This window comes from Aphelocoma coerulescens, chromosome 2 (assembly GCF_041296385.1).
Source record: "Aphelocoma coerulescens isolate FSJ_1873_10779 chromosome 2, UR_Acoe_1.0, whole genome shotgun sequence".
NCBI classification, from domain to species: domain Eukaryota; kingdom Metazoa; phylum Chordata; class Aves; order Passeriformes; family Corvidae; genus Aphelocoma; species Aphelocoma coerulescens.
The window spans coordinates 138597833-138618304 of NC_091015.1; the positions used below are offsets into that span (position 1 = coordinate 138597833).

The following is a 20472-nucleotide window of genomic DNA, read 5'->3' on the forward strand; positions in this document are numbered from 1 at the left end:
CAGGGACTGTGTGCACCCCTGTGGGGTATGCCCAGCCCCTGCCCTGGAGGGATCTCTGCTGAGATAAGAGATTTCGAAATCGCCCAGCAGGACTCCCTGGAAAGGCAACCACTTCTTTGGTCACGGCGAGGAAAGACAGACCCACAATCCTTTAGGAGACCCTGTGCAGATTCTTTGTAACCCATTGGCTTTCACCCATCCCCTGTATCCCTATAAAAGCAAGCCCTCTGCCACTGTGCAGAGCGAGTTCTCATCCCTGGCTTTCCCCTTCGCCGGAGGGGACCAACAATAAAGCTGCCTCCGTGCAGAACCAGCCACACGGGCCTCTCGTCTCTGCCTGGCCTGGCCTGGAGGTGCCCTGCAGAGCTGAGCTGGAATCACAAGCTGACAATCACTAAAGAGCTGACAGCCTCTGCAAGGGCCCCCCTGCCAGCAGCTGAGGGAAGACACCGGGCCTCGGGAAGGCGATTCCTTTCGGGACCGTCTCCCCAGACGGGTCATCTCTTCCTGGGTCAGAGCCACTGACCCCACCACCAGCTGTAATACACCCCAGCAGCAGCTCAGTCTGCTTGGGTGAGCTGTTTACTTCCTTCACAAACAACAAACAGAACTTGGGACAAAGTTATGCCCCTTGATCCGTTTGGAATCATGGCCACAGAGCCTCCTCCAAGGACAGGTGCCAGGAAGAACACAGCTGAAACTTACACAGTTACTGTAATTGAAAGTATAGGAGCTAGAGGCTGTGTTTTTAAGAATCTGTGTAGTCCACAGACTGAAGCTCATGTCAGAAAAGAGCTTTGAGCAGCTGGGCAGGACCCTCTGGGGAGCACGCTGACCTTTGGAAGCCAGGCAGCAGTTGAAGTCTGTGGGACCAGTAAAAGCTGGTCAGAAGGATGCTCATGATAGCCTGGAAGCTGGGTTGCTTTGCTTATAGCAAAGTAGAACTGATGTTCAGGTGCTGCTTTCTGCATCAGACTACTTACCGTGAGATGAAAGATTGCTTCTTCTCTGCCACTGACATTATGTCCTGCTCTCCAAACACATCAATCTTTTAAAAAACTGACAGCAGTCCCAAATCCCCACCTCCAGCTGTCACTGCTTTGGCTGTGAAGCTTCCTGGCACTGTACTTGAGAGGCTTCTCTGCCTTCTTCTGATCCCAAGAGCTTTATAAGCTGCATTGACTCAGTAAACTCAAGCTATTTAAAACTACTGATGCTTGGATGGTAAATTCGGGCACTTAGGAAATAATAGATCTGTGCAATTGCAGTTTTGTTCTCTTCTAAATTCATTTTGTGCTGTCCTATCAGTGAGAACATGAGTTATTTGCTTTAATTGTGGTTCTGACATTAAAATCAGCACCATCCTAAGCATGCACAGAGGGGAAATAATTACGGTGGCACAAGCAGTAAAATAATTTCCTTGTCTAAGCACTTGTCTTTGTAATCTAATAACAGTGAACCAGTCTTCCTCCCACCCTTCCTCTGTCACTCCTCTAATTTCTCTTTTCCTTCCTCTCTCCTTCTCTTCCTTCCCATCCATAGCACCTCTCCCTACTGAAATATCAGCAGCATTTGTAACTCTGAACCTTGTATATTGTATATTGAACTGAGATTAAAGACTGGGAGTAACTACCAAGAAGGAAAGCTACACCCTTAAAGCCATGGAGAGTTTGCAGAGCCCCAGATCAAGAGCAAAGGAGTGTCACTGTAAAGTCTGATCTGATTCTCCTTCTCCCATGTGCAAACATCAGAAAACTTCTGCTGTACATGTTGCTGCTGACACACACTGTAATTAGGTAGTAGGGCCACAGACCACATCCATGCTTAGTCTGTCGACTTCTTTTTGCTTAGGAATTGAAGAGTGAAAAGAAGGATTGGTGTCTCCAGTATCATTTTATTCTTGAAGAAACCCTAAAATAGGAGCATGTGTGCTGAGTGAAGGAGGTAACCTAAAATACCTCTCTCAAACTTCAGGTTTTTTCCCCTCAAAATACAGTCTGAGTGTCTTTGTTCTGCATTAAAAAATGTCAATGCTTTATTCTTGGACAAGGAACACATATTCAGTTGACAACATGTGATTTTCATCAGTAAAGACATTCCTGAACACTTATTTTCCTGAGTAAATAGGTTAGCTAGTTTGACTTACAATTAAGTACATACAGTTGACTATTAAGTACCTTCCTATCTCAAAATCTGTGGGCAATTCTACAGGCTAAAACCTAAGATCTGTGGGGCAGCTTGGAAACAACCCACAATTATAACAGTATAAAAAACAAATATTGATAGACAAACAATGTGGACCTTAAGTCCACTCTTGGTTACATTCATTATCTCATTTCTTCCCCAACAGGTTCCATTTGTAGTGTAGAGTCCTTTATCTTGAGGATTCTTATTTCTTGATTGGCTGTCTTGTATAGATAAAATCTTAACACAGCTCATGGTACACGTCAGTTGCCAGCTGTTTGATTCAGCCATCAGGATCAGAAGTCACTAGGGAGGATCTCATGACCACTCAAATTCAGTTCTCTCCTCTCCCTGGTAACTTATTTATGCTGGGTTATGCAGGAAAATAATTTTGTATCGAGACATTATATCCTCGTATTAAGTGTGGTCAAAGCAGGCAGTAGGCTGAAAGAAGGTGATGGCAGGGACATGCAGACACAGAGGTGATCACACAAATTTGCTTCCCTTGAGATGGTGGCGAGTTGCATTTTTCATGCTGATAGAGAAACAGATGGAAAAAAAACATCAGATAGGCTTGGCATTTGATTGCTCCTTTGCTTCCAGGCCTGTCACACCCAGCAGTGACTCCATGGGGTGCTATTTCCTCTGGGAGGGCTCCTGATGCCAGCTGAAATGCCTCACAGCTATCTGACAAAAGGTGTTGAAGTGGTGCAAAATCCTTCTGCCAGTTCAAGTATGCTCAAAAGAAGTTTGAAGGAACAGTTTTGTCCCTAAAGGCTTTCTTTTTTTCTTTCTTTCTTGGTTTGTTTTTTTTTTCCCGATCAGGTGTGATCTGTCCTTGTCCAGATGGCATTAACATTACTATCCTGGGTAATTCAACTGAAAAACAATCATAAGTCCACAGCAGACCTGGGTTAGGGTAGTTAGTGGGTGGTTATCCACAGTCTTAACCAGAGCAGATCTATGTCCTGACATACTCTAAGAACTCAGAGAACTCAGAAGTCACAAGAAATAAGATCTTATTCCAAGCTCTTCCAACAATTCCCACCTTCACCTTTGGCAGGTTGCTGGATCTCTTTGTGCCCCTCTGCTAACTGGAAAAATGGGAATAATATTTACTTTTCCATGTAATGAGGTAGGAAGCATTGCTACATGTACATGTGCGAAGAGCTCTTAGCTCCTCAGTATTAACTCACATCTATTAATCTGTTCAGGAGCATTTTGTTAGTCTGAAGAGTTGCAAAAATTTTTGCTTCTGCTGTTACCTGTGTGGGACTAGCTCAGGATCAACTCTCCTGAAGTTAGTAATAAAACCAGAATGAGTAAATACAGAATCAAACCCTCCCAGTAATGAAACACCCCAGACTCACTCTCACAGGAGCTGAACTTTCTTGAGCCATTTTCAGAATCTTTACAAACTCCCGTGACAAAAGACAACTGTTTCATGTTTTCACTCCTTTGGGAACTTGTACAGATGTAACACTGCTGAATCTGACCTGTTTCTCAAATTGGGAGTTCAATTGTCTAACCCGGAGAGTGGTTAGTTTTCCAGTCTGGGTGTTTTACTCCCATGCACAGACACTTTAATCACATTAGAGAACATGTAATCTACAGTAAGAAATGTGAACAATAAATGTTACACAGTGAGTTCAGACAAGTCCAGGAAATTACAGTTAAAGTGGTATTAATGGGCTTTTATGTTTTCCCCAATGACTTCTAGAACCTGTGTCCTGGGGTGCACCAGGCACAGCATCACCAGCTGGGCAAAAGAGGGGATTGTCCTGCTCTGCTTTGCACTGGTGCGGCCTCACCTTGAATATCGTGTGCAGTTTTGGGCACCACGATATAACAGTATAAGGCTATTGGAGAGCGTCCAAAGGAGGGCCATGAAGATGGTGAAGGGACTTGAAAGGAAGCCAAACGAGGAGGGGATGAAGACACTTGGTCTGTTCAGCCTGGAGGAGACTGAGGGGAGACCTCATTGCAGTCTACAACTTCCTTGTGAGGGCAAAAGGAGGGGCAGGCACTGATCTCTTCTCTCTGGGGAGCAGTGACAGGACCCGAGGGAATGGCCTGAAGCTTTGTCAGGGGAGGTTTAGGTTGGATATTAGAAAAAGGTTTTTCACCCATTAGGTGTTTGGGCACTGGAACAGGAACCCCAGGGAAGTGGTCCCAGCACCAAGCCTGACAGAGTTCAAGAAGTGATTGGACAATGCTCTCGGGCACATGGTGTGATGTGCAGGGGATGGTGCTGTGCAGGGCCAGGAGCTGGGATCAGTGATCCTTGTGGGTCCCTTCCAGCTCAGTTTATTCTGTGATTCTATGAAGAATCTTTCACACCATTTACTGCTCATGAAGACCACAACTGAATGCATCCAACCACTTCATCTCTAGCGTATCTGCTCGAGTCAGCTATTGCTGAGTGATGGGGACTGTTTCAAACATAGAGTCCTTCCTTGACTGCACAATGCACCAGCTCTAACACCTTCTCTGTCCATGTTACTGTGCTGTCTGAAGCCAAGCAGCCCTGTTGCACTTCCCAGGTTTCATATGCTGCCTTTATCATCCAAAACATGCTTGGCAGAATACTGTTGTAATGCATTCAGCCTCTCAACAGGAGGAAGACATAAAACTTCAGATTTAGCTGCAGCTATATTACATTGCCTCAGAGAGCTGAAACATAGTAAGTAAATCTCATTAAATGGTTCCTACTGCTTGCAGATCTTGAATAGTTTGTTGGGTTTTGTTTCACTTTAATGTGTACTAAATTCTCTGTGTAACATTCTTTTGTCTTTTGTAGACTTCCAGGACAGCCTGAAATTCAGTAAAAATGTCTCTGTTCTGCTGCAAGATGGATTTCTTTTTAAAGCATGCATTATGTTCTGGGTAAAAAACCCCTAGATAGTCTGTACCTCTGGACTCAGTATGTCAGAAAGAATTCCTCAGGGCATGCAAGAGGAAGGATGCAGCTCCAGAGCATGGATGCATGCAGAGCAACCATGCCCACACAACAAGGACAGCAAACTTTGAGGGTGACTGATACCAAATCGCTTTGAGAAAAGACTGTAGCCTTTGGCTACTGTGACCAATCCAAACCTGTTGGGGCAAAAAATGGTTCCAGCAGAGCCCTATGCTGTCCCTCTGTATAAGTGGCCACAGCACTAAGGGCAGAAGACAGCAAGCCAGTCATTTAGGAAGAATTTAGCTCCAAATCCCAGGTGGGGATCCTGGCTTCTGCGCAGCTCAGAGGCCACTGCTGTAGCAACGCCAACAGCATTTTATGCAGCTTCTGCTGCTGCCAAGAATTTAGATTGCAAACTACTTTTCTCTCATCCTCCCTCAGCTACAACCCAGTCTTGGCTCCTTCTGCACAGTGGCTGCCAGGACATTGATCTGCAGGACTCTGAGCTCCCCCTCCCCTCTAATGCCCCCACCTTGCTCTGGTGCCTGCGCACAGGCTCCCACTACCATCACCACACCCAGCCCCCCATTTTACCTGGGGGGGGAAATGAGTGCGGGGAACACGAGGTTCCTCCACCTGGCCACAGCTGCGCTGTGGCAGAGCACAGATCATCCCCTTAGTGCTGTCCTGGACACCCCAGAATCGTTGCCTTATAAAGACCATTTTGTCTGTGGCTCACACTCATGCCCTGTATACATAAAGAGAAACTGAAATGTTCCAGGCTCTGCTGTCGTCTTCTAAGCAAAGCAGTAATAGATGGCCTTGCAACTCCTTCTCACCAAATCCACTGTGGGGGTTGAGTCTTCAGCCGCTGTGCTGGCCAGGGTGGCACCAGCCTGGTGAGCCAACTGCCACGAGGGACCCCCTGGGATGGCTTTGCTCAGCCTTGATCATTACCAAAGACGTTTTTCCCTAAGATGACTGTTGGCTGAGGGTCTTCGTAAGAAAAGGTCTCAAATTCTTGGTACTGTATTGCCTTTGCAACACATAGGCCATTTTTACAGCCCTGTTAACAACCACTTTGTCAGCTACTTGGTATTAAAACTGTACAGTTTGCTGAAGGGAACTGTAGTGGAAGATTACCTCCAAATCTCAGCCAGGACAGTTCACAACTTTCCACTTAAAAAACTGCAAGAATGCAGAAGACCAGAGTCTCACCCTCAGCAGCTCAGTATGTATTTCATGGCAAAAGAAGGGCAGCACAGAGGTGGTTGGATATGCTGGACCTCAAATTATAACTCACTAGAGCAGCTCAGAGCAGCAAAATGGCTGCTGCTACTGAGAGAAATGAATCTGGCATAATTTTTCTTCAAAACAGTGTCACAACTGAGGCTGTGGCACAGGGCAGTGGGATCGGGTAGCCCTCACCCCCCTTCTGTCATTACAGGGGAAAATCAGGCTCGAGGGCCTTATGTTTTTCCAGTCAGAAAGATCTTGAAACTCTTCCTTTATTTACAGGAACTCTGGGCAACACCTGTTTTGTACACAAGAATGTGTGTCTACTGGTGGTAAAGAAATCCCTCTGTCCTATCGATCTGTTGCCATTCACTCCAGACAAGAAAACCTTGTGAAGTGTGTGACCTAAACCTCTCTCTAAGCAGAGATTCAGACTAAATATGTATTATTTCCTTAGACTTATGGCTTTTTGTATGCCAACATACATCCTGTGCTCAGTTCTAATTATACAAGTAGTGACCTCTTCTATTTACAGAAGAGGAAGCTGATCAGGCAAACATTTATTTTTTTCCCCTTTTTCACTACAGGAGCCCTTCTGACACAAATATGCTAAAAGGTTTTATATCAGCTGATTTATGTTGAAAGCCCAACTTTAGCTTCAGGCTTGTGTTAACAGATTCTTATTGAAGCCATTCTTGTTGTTATCCCATCTACACTGTATTTCCTCAGCAAAGATGTTTGACAGCAAACCCTGCTGTAACTTCCCGTATGATCCTTTCTGTCATTTCCAGGCAAGTCTGGGACAGATACCTGCCATACAGAGAAGTGGGGGAACAAAGGCCATCACAGCTCACCACACCTTCCTGTTTTGCTTTTGCTTAGGCTAGTGGGGGTTTTAGTGCCTGTCCTTAGGCTGAGATTTGACCACCAACAATTTACAAGAGTATGTAGTGACAGGACAGGGGAAATGGATTCAAACTGAAAGAGTAGGTTTAGATTAGAGGTTAGGAAGGAATTCTTTACCGTGAGGATGGTGAGGCACTGGAACAGGTTGCCTGGAGAAGCTGTGGACTCCCCATCCCTAGAAATGTTCAAGGAAGGTTGGACAGGGCTCTGAGCAAACTGGTCTAGTGGGAGGTGTCCCTGCCCATGGCAGGGGGTTGGAACCAGATAGTCCCTTCCAACACAAGTGTTTCTATATTCTGTGATCTGCCACCCATTCCCTAGTGTGTGAGAGGTGAGCAGGACAGTCCATTAGGATCCACCTCCTCTCGGATGGCAGACAGAGAGTGGAGAGGATAGACCAGCAATGCAGATGTAGGGAGAGAAGATCTTGACATGACATACCCTCAAATACACTACAGACCTACAGATACTGAATTTTGAATAAAAACATATATAGTATATATGTAATATTTCTTTAAGATATATGTATATACATACAGACACACATGCAAACATAGAAGAGTCAACACTTAAGACCTTTTACAACAGATTAGCTACTTCTTGGTTCAGTGCCCTCAGAAGATCTATGTCATCTGTAGCAATATGGAGAGAATCAAGACAAAAAAAAAAAAAAACCTCTTGACTTAAATCTGGATTTAAATTTTTTTCTCCACAAAGCAGGCATGTGGGCACTGCAGCCTGACAAAAGACCCAGAGCAAATTCTGAAGGACAAAGGAGATAAACAAACAGCAGTTTAAATTAGCAAACCACAGATTGATACACAGCATATGCAGCTAGAGCAAAAGTGAAAGCTTAGGGAGAGGCTTCACAAGCAAGAAGATTGTTTTGCCAGAAGCAGGATAAAGACTTGCCTGCAGCCTGGAAACAGGCTCAGATCAGCAGCAACCAGCTCCCCACAGCTGCTATATTTACAAGACTAAAATTATTTTCTGCCAAAACTTCAGGCAGGTTTTTCTGGTATCTGCAGTTACAGTCCAGACTTTGCAAAGAAAATCTAGGTGTGCTGACTCCAGACTACTAATATATAATATATATTATACATATATATATATATACATATATATATATATATATATAAAATATAGAGTGTGGGAATACAGTTATTTTGGGAAAGAAATGCTTGTAGTCGTTTCAGCACGTGGGAAGGGTTGAAAAACATGGGTTTATTAATAGAGACTCAAATCAGTTGCATAAATAAGTAATTTACTGCCCTCAGAGTGTCCTATGAGTTCTGTCTGCTGTATCTACTCCTCCAGTAGGGCATGGCCGTCCTGTAGACCCCATGCTTTATCCATCAGTGCATGTGGACGTCTCACATTCCAGTTAGAACATTCTGGGTACCAGCAAAATTACCCTGATTCCTTGGTTTCAGGAGCAAAGCACTCAACACAGCCAGACAGGCCCATGAGGATGAGAAAAAACAATACTAAATACAAGTATAGAAATTATGGGGAAAAATCCCCCACAAATTTACAAGAAGCAGATGAATAGCAAATGGATAAAATTTTGCTACTATCAAGTATTACTCGGAAAAAGTTAGAGCAAAGACCAGAATCCAATGTCGTGTAAAGTTCTAGAAAAAGTATTTGTACTGATGTATGCAGATTTGTCCCTTGGCCACAACCTGGGCTCAGAGGGCTGTGATGGGAGGCACAAGCCCCAGCTGGAGGCCAGTCACTGGGGGTACCCCAGGGGTCCTGGGGTACCTGCTCTAGCTGACCCTGCTTTGACCACACAGTTTGCAGAGAGGCTGTCTGGTCTGTGATTGCATGTGGAAAAAATTTACTTGCTGTCTCTAAGTTATGATTTCTTCTATCCAGAAACATGACACAGCTGATGAGCATATAATCGACGTCATAGTCAAGGTATTTGCCAGAAATAGCACACTGATAATGGCAGTGGTAGACAATGGACCACAGCTTACAAGTTTAAGAGTCAAAGCCCTTGCAAATCATTCCAACATTTTACTTCAAATGCAGGCTATTCACTGTGCGAGTATACTGCGGATAGTAGTGCTACAACAGCTAACTATTTAAACAGTCTATAGCATGCAGATTTTAGGGAAGCCAGACGTTTTGTGAAAAATAATGAAAAATATGTAGAAGAGCTCATGTGAATGATAGAAAATAAAAGAAAACTCAAGTGCTAACAGCCTATAAAATAGCCTTAAGAAAATCTGGAGTGAGTTATATCAGAGGAATGTCTGTGAAGGGAGGAAAAGAGAGGGAACATAACCCCACAGAGAAAGCTTCATCAGTGCAGGTCATGGAGACAGACTAGTTAGAAATGTAAGATGGGATATATGAATAAAAGATATTATCTAGCAAAGGGAAAGGTGGACATAAGCAGCCCATGACAGATGGCAACAGCTGAAAGATTGAGAAGGATATGAATAAATGAGAAATTCATTTAAGGGAGTACTCTAAAGAAAATGCAATCACATCTTCAGTAAAATATTTTGAAAGAAAGTCTGGCTCAGGGGGATTTCTGAAAGGAAATGGCATAGAAGAAAGATTGAAAACTGTGAAGACTCTAACCTGAAGAGGAAGGAAGGAAGACTACAAAATGATTGTTCTGCCTATGACAGATTCTTGGAGAAGGGAAGAAATTATCTTCCCACTGGGTGAAGAAGATAAAGGCAAGGCAGAAAAGATTCAGATACACATGCAAAAATAAAGTTGTTTTTTTTTCAAGGGTAAGACTCTGAAAATAGGAAAGCTGTAGAAGAACTTGTTCATGGAGAAGAAAAACTGTCACAGGACACATGTCCAGGTTCATCTTTGCATTTGAACTGAGATGGCCACAAAACTGAGAAGGTGTCTGGGGAGTGTCTCAAATACTGGAGCAGCTGGGACACAGGAATCACTTCCTAATGAAGATCTTTTAGCCAGGATCCCTTGCAGGGGACAGACTGAGACTGTTACACTGACTCAGCCTGCAGAAGACTTTATTAGAATTTTGCTGGATATAGGACCAGGACAACCCACTAAAACATAAAGGACAAATTCTTTGACAAAGGCTATAAACAAAACAAGAGGTCAGACAGAAAAAAAAGAGTAACAGTTAAAAATGCAACAAAATGCATGTGCACAACAGAAGACTGAAAATGAAAGACCTTGGAAAAGAGTGGAAGAAAGGTAGAAACAATTTTGTGAAGATAACAAACATCACTGTTAGCAATGTTGGTATTCCTGTCTTCATTAGCCAAAAATAAAAGCCAAAACCAAACCTGCAAAGATGGATTTGATTTGAAGAATTAGGCACTCTGGTGAAGCCTGGACTTTCTCTAGCTCCATTCAACAGCCAAAGGTGTGAGCAAGATGAAAAGCAGAAACCAGTCAATGCTAAGGAGTGTCACAGATGCCAGAATGTGAAACAAGAAGACTGAAGACAAAGAATTACAGCAGTAAGACACACAAAGTCTATAACCAGCTACTCTGTCTACCCTAGGGCACCACATTATTTGCGGGAAATCCTTGGACAAGGATGCTGAGGGAGAATTTCATACAGAAATTTTTCCAGTCTGTGATACCATCTAAAACGAGTTGAACCACAAGTGGTCTGATTCAATAGCCAAAACTCTTCTTGAGAGATGTGGCACTCTGCTTGTGACCCCGCACACCACACATACCCAGTGGAGACTAGATGCTGGATGCCACAGATAAAATATTATTTGCCAGCTGTGCTGAAGCCATTCTGCCAGAGCCCGCAGCAAAAAAACAAAAAAAAAAAGAAAGGGAGGGGAGGGGAAGATATTACAGCAGCTAGAGCATATTAATTGTTGTGAGAAATCTTGTCTACCCTCGCTGACCCCAAGGCAGAAGGTTCCAAGTCCATCAGTGTTTGCTGACACACTCTGCAAGCTCATCACACGTCTATTCTCCCTGCTGTCCTACATGGATCCAGGCAGGAAATGGATCTGTTCCTGCATGTTGCTATCCTGGTATCTCATAAGGATTTAAATCAGACATCCAGGATAGGAAGAGGATATGTCAGCAATGACACCTGACCTCTGAAGGCAAGTCACATGGGTTTGCTGGTGATGTGACAGATTGAAGACATCGGATGCAGGTTGTGAGATTTTTGTCCATGCTAATTCCCAGCTGTGGTGTAGGGTCATAACCTCAGAGAAGTGCAGTTCCACTGTACTGAAAATTTGGCAGAGTTAACAGCATCTCCAGAACTTACAGGCAAACCATGTAATTCAATAGTCTAATCTTGGAGGAGTCTGCTAGGAACAACTTCCCAGCTCAGGAGCACGTTGCTGTTGCTGCCTGGAAGGTTGGCAAGTCAGATGTGGGTACTACAGTGAAACATCAGTCACTTTTTAAAGACATGGGGCTGAAAACTTGCTGTAAACTATGTAAACAGCAGCATGTGTGCTTTATCCCATGATACAGACTGGGACATTGAGTGATAACATCAGAGTAACTTTGTGAGTCCACACACTAAATGATGAAGGTACTTCACATTCAGTGGGATCAAAGTGCAGCTGAGTCTGTTTAAGTCTTTGCCTGTTTTCAGCAACGTCAATATCTACCCATACTTCATGCCATTGAATGTACAATTGGAACAGGACACTCAGATTTGCAATTTTATTCTTCCTGAACCTAACAGTAGGACCATACTAAGAGCTATTTAATATCATCAACAACAATGCCCAAGGATATGTGTATTTGGAGGGGAAGGGGAGCAGGGAGTAGCTAAGGGGTCTGCTGTCCTCTTCTCCCCATGAGCACTGCTGGTTTAACATGCTCTCCAGGCCATGAAATACTAGAATGTTCTGTGCTTCCAGCTCCAACAACAGCTGTGCTTAGCTGCAGTTCAAGGTAGCCAGTCTGCATCTGTGTCTATTGGGTTGCACACATCAGCCAAAAGCCTCCTGGTAATAAGTGCAAAACCACCTTTTCTGAGAGATGAAGGAACAAGAGTAGGAAACTTGGCATGTTTTTAATTGCTTGTATAACTTGACAATATGACTTCCTTTAAAGATGAGGGTAAAGGCCAAATTGATATTAGATTTGCAGGAACATTCAGCAATGACTGAATGTCCAGAAGTCTGAGGCAAAATCTGCGCTGTGTAAAATTCTACTAATACTGAGGGTCATTTGCAGATTGGTTATGAAAAATAGAATTTTGATTAGATTTTCAGCAGCACTTATGGGTTACTGTAGTTCATTGTAGGTAGTTCTGTCTTGAGAACATTGCACAAATACCAATTAATTAATTCACTTGAAAGAGCAGAAAAATTCATCAAGCACATTTGTAAATCAAGGAATGTAACCAAATAAGGCTAGTGGTGATGTTTTGGCCAAGAATTTCAGAAAAAAAAAAGAAAGAAAGAAGACATGTTTCTGTAACAGCACTTTGAGCAATATGGTAACTCTCAATAATATTCACTGATTTCTTCAGGCACACTTCTAGAAATACTAGAAAGTCATACTTTTTCTAATCACAAATCTTTCAGTCTACTTGCCATCATACCACAGCTTATTTTTTACTTTAACCTTTTACTTTTAAAGTTAACAGTTTCTCAGAAATAAGGTTTAATATATTCAAGATTCAAATAGTTCATACCAACAGAGTTAATCCTGCATTTTTGTTTTCCCACATGAACATTTGTTTGTGCCTTCTATGTCTGTTGTAGATTTAAAATATTGGCTTTGATACAAAACATGCATTATTTATAAGAGAGTGGACAAGAGGCAAGTTGCTCGTATACTTCCTGAGCTATTACACATCATGTTATGGAAATGTTACTAAAATGCCCTATTTTATACTCAGATCAGCTTCAGAAGCATTTAATACCAGAGAAAAGCTAAGTGATAGGTTTATGCAAAACTTGTCAAGGAAGATCTTGTTTTACATCAAGCTAAATTCAGACTCCCCTTCCTTCAGGAAATTGGGAAGTGTCATTATTCCTTTTCATCCTGTTTTATGATCCCAAAGACAGTTGACATTCCTGCATTTCCTACGTGAAAAAAGCACTTAGTAATCACCAAGGATAAGACTTCAGCAACAGGCAAGACATAAACTTGTTAAAGTGGGTTTAGAGGAGGCCACGAAGATGATCAGAGGGCTGGGGCACCTCTCCTATGCAGACAGACTGAGAGAGCTGGGGTTGTTCAGTCTGGAAAAGAGGAGGTTCTGGGGACACCTTAATGTGGCTTTTCAATACTTAGAAGTGGCTTACAAAAAAACGTTGGTGAGATACTTTTTAGCAGAGTCTATGAGTGACAGGAGGAGAGGCAACATTTCTGAACTGAGAGAAGTCTAGATCAGATACCATGAAACACTTTGTTGTGATGAGCGCGATGAAACGCTTGAACCGGTTGCCCAGAGAAGTTGTGAACTCCCCCATGTCTGGAAATGTTCAAGGCCAGGTTGGATGGGGGTTTGAGCAGCCTGGTATAGTGGAAAATGTGCCTGACCATGGCAGGGGGGTTGGACAATTTTTAAAGTCCCTTCCAGCCCAAATCGTTCTGTGATTCTCTGAATCTATTAACATACAAATTCTGCCACCATTTTATCTACTGTTATACTGGTCAAAAAAGTTGTTTGTATTTTCCACCAATCATTATTCTTCTGTACTCAAATATATCAATAGCTGTATTCAACTTTTTAAGGGTCATGTTTCAAGGTACTTCCTGGAGAAGCACGGGACATTAATTCCAAAGCTTTAGGTTAGGAAACATCACGGTAGAAAATCACTTTGAACAATGCTAAAAATCTTTGCTTCCAGTCATCTCAGTGTTAAACTTTCATTTTCCATTGCAGTCTAGCTCCACAGTTAGAAAGAGTTTGTTGTTTTAAGTAAATTTGTCCCATTCTTTCCCACTGGCAGAGCAAGCTGGTCAAACTACATCTTTCATAACATACCAGCCAGGGCAGTCAGAGGGAAAACCCTGTGCTGCAGCAAGAGATGTCATTTCTGAGGAACGCCAGCCAAATAGATATAGCTTGACAAAGTAAAAAATTGCCTCTAAAATTTCAATTTTTTTCCCCAGAAAGTACATTTTCCAATGTAGAACAGAAGTTTCTAGCCAGCCCTAATCTCTTCAAAACCTAGACTGCTTTCTTGTCATAATCAGGAAAGCATTGGATGAAGTATGAAGTTAGTCTCTTCCCATTCCTGCATGCATCTGGAAAAGAGATTCTGGATGAATGACTTGTATGTAAACGAGGTGGGAGCATGCAACCCGTGTTTTCTAGTACTTTCCCTTGTGCAAAGGGCACAGGAGCAGAGAAATTCTTGGCTGCAGCTTCATCCCACCTCATGGAGTACCTAGGGGAGTTAGCCAGGTAGCAAAGATGAAATAAATGTCACCCTTAGTTAAGACAGTACTGTACCTCCACGAAGGCTGGAATTCACTATCCTGTGTATTAACTCAATTTACAACTCAGAATACTTATTTGGACCAATTTTGGAAGCAAGCAATTTAAAGGTTGATCTATATTTAAAGCTGTGCCAACAAAGCAATCCAGCTGTACTGAAATATTACCCAAGAAAGCCTCTTGAAGTGAATTCAAGAAATTAGGTTATTTTACAGCCAGACACAGCTAGAGTCAATGATTTATAGTAATTTACTCATGGTTCTACAGTCAGGATGCCACTGTGGAAGGAAGAAAACAATTAAAAAATCAAAAACAAGTAGTACCCAATTAAAAATTGAATATGTAATGCCTGTTGACCTGAAATGAACATTTAATTCACACTGGTGCAGTTTTAAAATTGAGTAGAAACAGCAATAGATTCGGTTTTCTATCACACGCTAGTCTATTCACGTTCTCACCTCATTGCAGTAACATCCAATTGCTTTCCAGTAGTGCATTAAGCAACACCTCCTTTGTTCTCTCTTCCTCTGCCCCAGGGGAGACGTTTGTAGGATGATTCGCTTTGATAATTTGGATGCTTCTCTTTAATGTATATGTTGCAATGTATTTATGTCATAAAGGCAGGTTAAAGAACGTTGTTTACATTTGGATGATGATGTTTGCAATTGTCTTAGCTCCTGAGGGAATTAATTTCATAGTCTTGGACCAGGCTTTAAAAGTTTTTAACCACCTGCATTAAGGAGGTACTTCAAGGCTAAGGGGTAAGGTTTTTTTTCTTCATTTTTATCATGTTTTTTCTCCTTGAGTTTTAGCCCATCTTCTAGATGACTGGTTTTGAAAGTGAGGTGTGTAGACTCAAGGGGTGTGCAAGATAATCCACTGGGGTGCAGCAAGAAAATATATTCTGTACCATTAATATGAATGAATTTTATCTTAGCTTATCCTTCTTTAATTTTCATTTTGCCTATGTTTTCTAATGTACATAATATATCACAATGACATTAGATATATATAATTTATAAATGAAAAATACAAATAATATTGGGGATGCATGCTCAACATTTTTTTAGTGATAGGGGTACACTACCAAAACAGTTTGAGACCACTGTTCTAGAGAGCAGTCCCCTAATGATAGTGCATCCTAGTAACATTGAGATCCCAAATTTTTATCAGTATTACATAAGTCAATGCAAAAACCCCACTAATATATCTGTCAAGCATGCTTAAAAAACTGCTGCTGTTGTGGAGAGTTGCAACAACTTTCCTATACCACATGGATTTCCCTGGTGCCAAAAATCCCCAGCAGAAATAGAGTGTAGCTGTGCTCTAACCAAGAGGTGTAAGAAATATGAGAATACAGCACAACAGATCTGCCAACACAGGAATTTCTTGGCCAGGAATGATTAAACATTGCTGCCTTTATGAGTGGCTTTCCGGGTACCAGCACAAAACGCAGAAAACTGCTCCCAAACTGTAACCTGAACTGACTGTGGGTTTGTGCATTTGCACCAAGGAAACTGCAGTGGACATGTAAATTCTTCAGAGTAATTTTTCTGAGGACCTCTTCTGTTTTCCGGAGACTTCTGACTCAAGAGCTGATACCTTTATGTCGTGTCCTTGAAAACACAATGGAGCTGCTGATATGAGTGTTGATGTGGTTGGGTGACCTGTGGTAAGTGCATTAGCATTAGCACCTGGTTTTGGAAATGTAGCCTCCCTAGATTAAATCAAATTATTACAAAGGTGCTAACTGTAATTTTGAAAATCCACACACACCGATGTGTCTGCAAGATTTTTTTGAAGTAGCCACTTTGATTTAATCTCAATACTACTATGTCTTCACCCATTCTCTGGCATACAAAAACAATTAAATATTTTCAAGTTTACTCACACCTTCCAGAAAAGCCTAGTAGTTATACTGAGGTAAGGATGAAGTTTTCCTGACTAAACCAGGTTTTCACAAAGCATCAGAGTTCACACTTTAGCAATACTATAAAAATGGGGGAATGTGGGAGGGGAGGAGTTCCTAGGGAAAATAAAAGATGCCTTTCTGAAACACCCATTTAGCAACAATGTTCCCCACAGGACAAAAAGCTGTTAAGATGTAGTAGATTAAGACAACTGCTTGTCCATACCACAAAGAGGAGGAAGAGGAGGGGAAAAAAAAGGATGTTGAGCAAGAACACTTTGGGCGGCACCCAAGGTGCAGATGCTTCTGAGACACGGTCTGGGTCCATGCCATAGTGAAGGGAACAGCCACCAGTATTCAGGCAACACTTTCCCAGGCCTTAAAGAGAGTGTCCGAGATATCAGTGAGCATTTCTACTAGGATTCTGATTCAGACATAGGAATGTATTAGGTGTAAGGTCATCAACACTGTATGTGGGAACCTCTTGCAGCACTATGTGTGGAGAGAAATGTTTTGGCAGTGCAAAAGCAGTCAGCATTGCTGCGGAGTCCTTCCTTTGCTTACATTAGCTTGCTTTGGGAAAAACAAAAAGAAAAGGGAGCATTAGCTCAGGGAATGGCTGGTGAAGTGGGCAGTGGACATTCCTAAGGACAAAATGGAGTGTCAGGGTCTTGAGCCCACTCCCATCTTCCTGGGGGTTTGGCTGTCTGGGCTCGGGGCCAACTCAGAGACACTGCACATGGTGACCTTGAGGAAAACTCTTACCTAAAGCAAAGCAGGGTGGCTTCAGCCAGGGCTGCCCCTCCTTCTCCTGGAACCTGCTTCAAAGTTGATTCTCTTCACTTTTCTCCTCCCTTTGGTCCCTGCCTGTGTTACACTGCAGTGGCACTGCAGCCATGCCTGTGCATTGCCTGCCAGACTGCCAGAGGAAAATATTTGGATGACTGTGTCTGGCATTGGCAACAGCAGAAACTGCAACATCCTATAATGAGTTCGGCAGTAATAACCTTGAGTGCTAACCGTGTTCCTTACTGACCTGGCATTATCATCTTTCCTGGCAGATTTCACTCAATTTTAGGAATTTTGGTTTAAATTTGATTTTCTGAGTGATTAAAGCTATCCTATATACAATATTCTAAGGAATAATTTTAATTCCCTCCAGCAAATACAGTTATAATTATGGCTGCTGTATAGAATGGCAGGATTAGCAAAGTGTGCCAACAATTAATCGGTTTGTGTAGTTTCTTTATCTCCTCCCAAGAAAGGAATCCACAAACACTGTCCTACAAGAAGGACATTTTAATAAGCAGAATTTTCAAGTTTCACTCCTGTTCAAAACTCTGTGGACTAACTCCACCCAGCTGAGACACTGCAGCCCATGATAACTGTTAATAAATGCTGGGTAATTAATATGAGGAAGGCTAAATGGAGATATATGCCTTCTGTGAACTTCAGTAACTTAAGATAGAGAGTACCACTGGCCCACTAGCAGATTCAGAGGTAGGAAAAATGTGTAAGATTATCCAGAAAAACAAGAGCTGGATAGTTGGATAAAAAGAGAGGGATACATAGGATTACCCAAAGTCAGCAGTCAGAGTGTTAAGAAGAGGCTGTAACCTGACTGAAGTGGCACTGATCAAAGTCACAGGAAAAATGCAGTGGTTTAAGTACCTAGAAGGAGGTCATTCCCTTCTTGATTAGAGTGTATCTTTGACAGCTCGTTCCCTGCCTGATAAAGCACATCCATCCAAGCTGCAGACTGAAAAATACAGGACTACTATGGAGGCCCACCAAAAAAACAAAAGACATGAAAGAACAAAAATGTACTATTTTTCCAGTCAAGCAAAGGTTGAAAACCAGATGCTTTCAGAACTGACCACCATTCAGAACAGACACATAACCCAGACAGACAAAAGAACCAGAAACCCGTGAATAAGACAGAATAACAAATCTTAGGTATAAACATGTTAAATTACTTTAAAAGAGGTTGAAGCTAAGAGAAAATGCCTTGCATTTGAGAAGTCTAAACTGGTCATAGCTGTAGCCATAGGAATAATAAAAACAAAATCCCTTCATCATCTGAGCAGTTGGCCACAATGAGTGAGCAGATTTCAACCTCCTGTAGCACACTTCAGATCAGGTCTTTCAGTCCTACTTCAGAAAAATATTGCTTTTTTTAGCAAAATTCTATGTTCTTTCTTCATGGAAGCACATGAAAACATACCTATCTAGAGGTAAAGACACGTTCAAGTACTTCACTGGAAAAAAAAATTAGGCTGCAGGTGAATGAAACAAATAGCAGTGCTGTCCTTGTGTAGAATAAAACAATGGAAAAAAAAACCAACAAAAACCAGTCATGTGAAGCTACAATATTAAGATCAGACTACGCAGAATTTTCCAAAAGAAGTGATAGTTAGTAGTCACAATAACAACAGTGGTGGATAAAGCACAATCTCTTCTTAAGGATGTTTAGAAATTCCAACATGAAAATACAAGAAAATAGAATCTAAAGAGATTAGGAAAAAAAAATGGGGGGGATCCATGAAAGAAGGGAAGCATCACATGGGCCTTTCAGGCAAGCTGATGGTGCAGCTAGAGGAGAAGACTCTACACCTGGAAAGAGGGTGGTAAGGACAGCTCTTCACAGCCAGGCAGACAAAACTCGTCTCAGAAACCTGTGGGCAACTGGACCCCTCTAGGTTTAAGAGTAGCAGAAAGTCATTCACATGACCATGAGAAAGTGTACAAGCTGGAAATGAAGGCTGGAGCCCCCTCACTGGATGTGAACTTTCCTCAGTAGCGTAAAATCAGTGTGACACAGCCCTAGAACAGACTGTCCCTTGGCTGAGGGGCAGCACTGCCACCCTGCATCCAGGTGCTGCCTGTGCATCCAGCATCCTTGACAGGAACAGCTCAGGTTCAGGATATGGAAATGATGCATTTAATCTTGCAAGATTAATCATTGATATTCACCCATTAGACCTTCTGACATAGTTTGTTGAATAAGATAGTTTTAACACCTCTGGATGCTTTCAAATTGTTTTGTATTGCCAGAGTGGCACAAAAGTACTTACTATGAAAGAGATTTAAGCCAGGAATGTGTAACAGAAAAGGCACAGACCTGTTCAGAAGAGCTACAATAGCCACGGCGCAGACAGGAGTAAGTCATGCCCTGGCACTCAGCTCGCAGACAGGTGTGCCGGCTGCTCGGTGACATTATCATTCTTCCAGTTGTTTCTTACCACTCCTCTGCCGAGAGTTTCCACCCCCGCAGCTCTGTTGGCAGAAGGAATTAAGTGAGCACTCCCTCGTGTGCTTCCAACAAGTCAGATGGATTAGTCAACAAAGAGGGTTTAAACCAACCTGCTCGATTTGCCTGAAGCAAATGAAAGTGCTTTTAAACAAACCTTTTTACCAGTTGAGCTACGGCAGCACTAACTGAGCATCAGAGGGGAAGCATGTGGGTACAAACTGGCAAAACCTGCAAGTGGCACAGTTACATCTGGAACACACTCTTTGTCCAGAGCTTTATTAGTAAGCACAAGTTATAACATCTTACACACACAACACCTGTCCACATGTATATTTTATTCTTCAGCAAATACAAAGTTAATGCAATTACACTGAAAATTCTTCCACCATGGGCTAAGTTAAGGTACATTATCTCATATTCCTTGGGTACTAAGAGCATGCAAGGGAACAGGTACCAGAACCAGACAATGGATGGTTAGCTTTCATTCATAATACCTTCCTAACCTTCCTTCACATGCCACAGCGTGTGACTGTGCAAAATTAAGTAATTGACCTGAAAAGGGTTGTGATTTACTTTTCCAAATATCACTTACAAGGTAATTCCAAGAGAAATTATTGCACAAGCTCAATTTGAATTCAGTTTGAAACAGCTGCCAATTTAGTCCAAACATTCTACTGACACTACCT

The 20472-nt window shown here is 42.3% G+C and overlaps 1 long non-coding RNA gene across 2 annotated transcripts in view; it reads right to left on the minus strand.

Moving 5' to 3' along the window:
* Positions 1 to 19828, minus strand: part of LOC138105959 (uncharacterized) — a 74129-nt gene extending 54301 nt beyond the window's left edge. For both annotated transcript variants that reach the window (XR_011148827.1, XR_011148828.1), the window contains exon 1: positions 19655 to 19828. This is a non-coding gene — a long non-coding RNA (uncharacterized lncRNA). The remainder of the gene's footprint in view (positions 1 to 19654) is intronic.
* Positions 19829 to 20472: the final 644 nt, after the last annotated feature.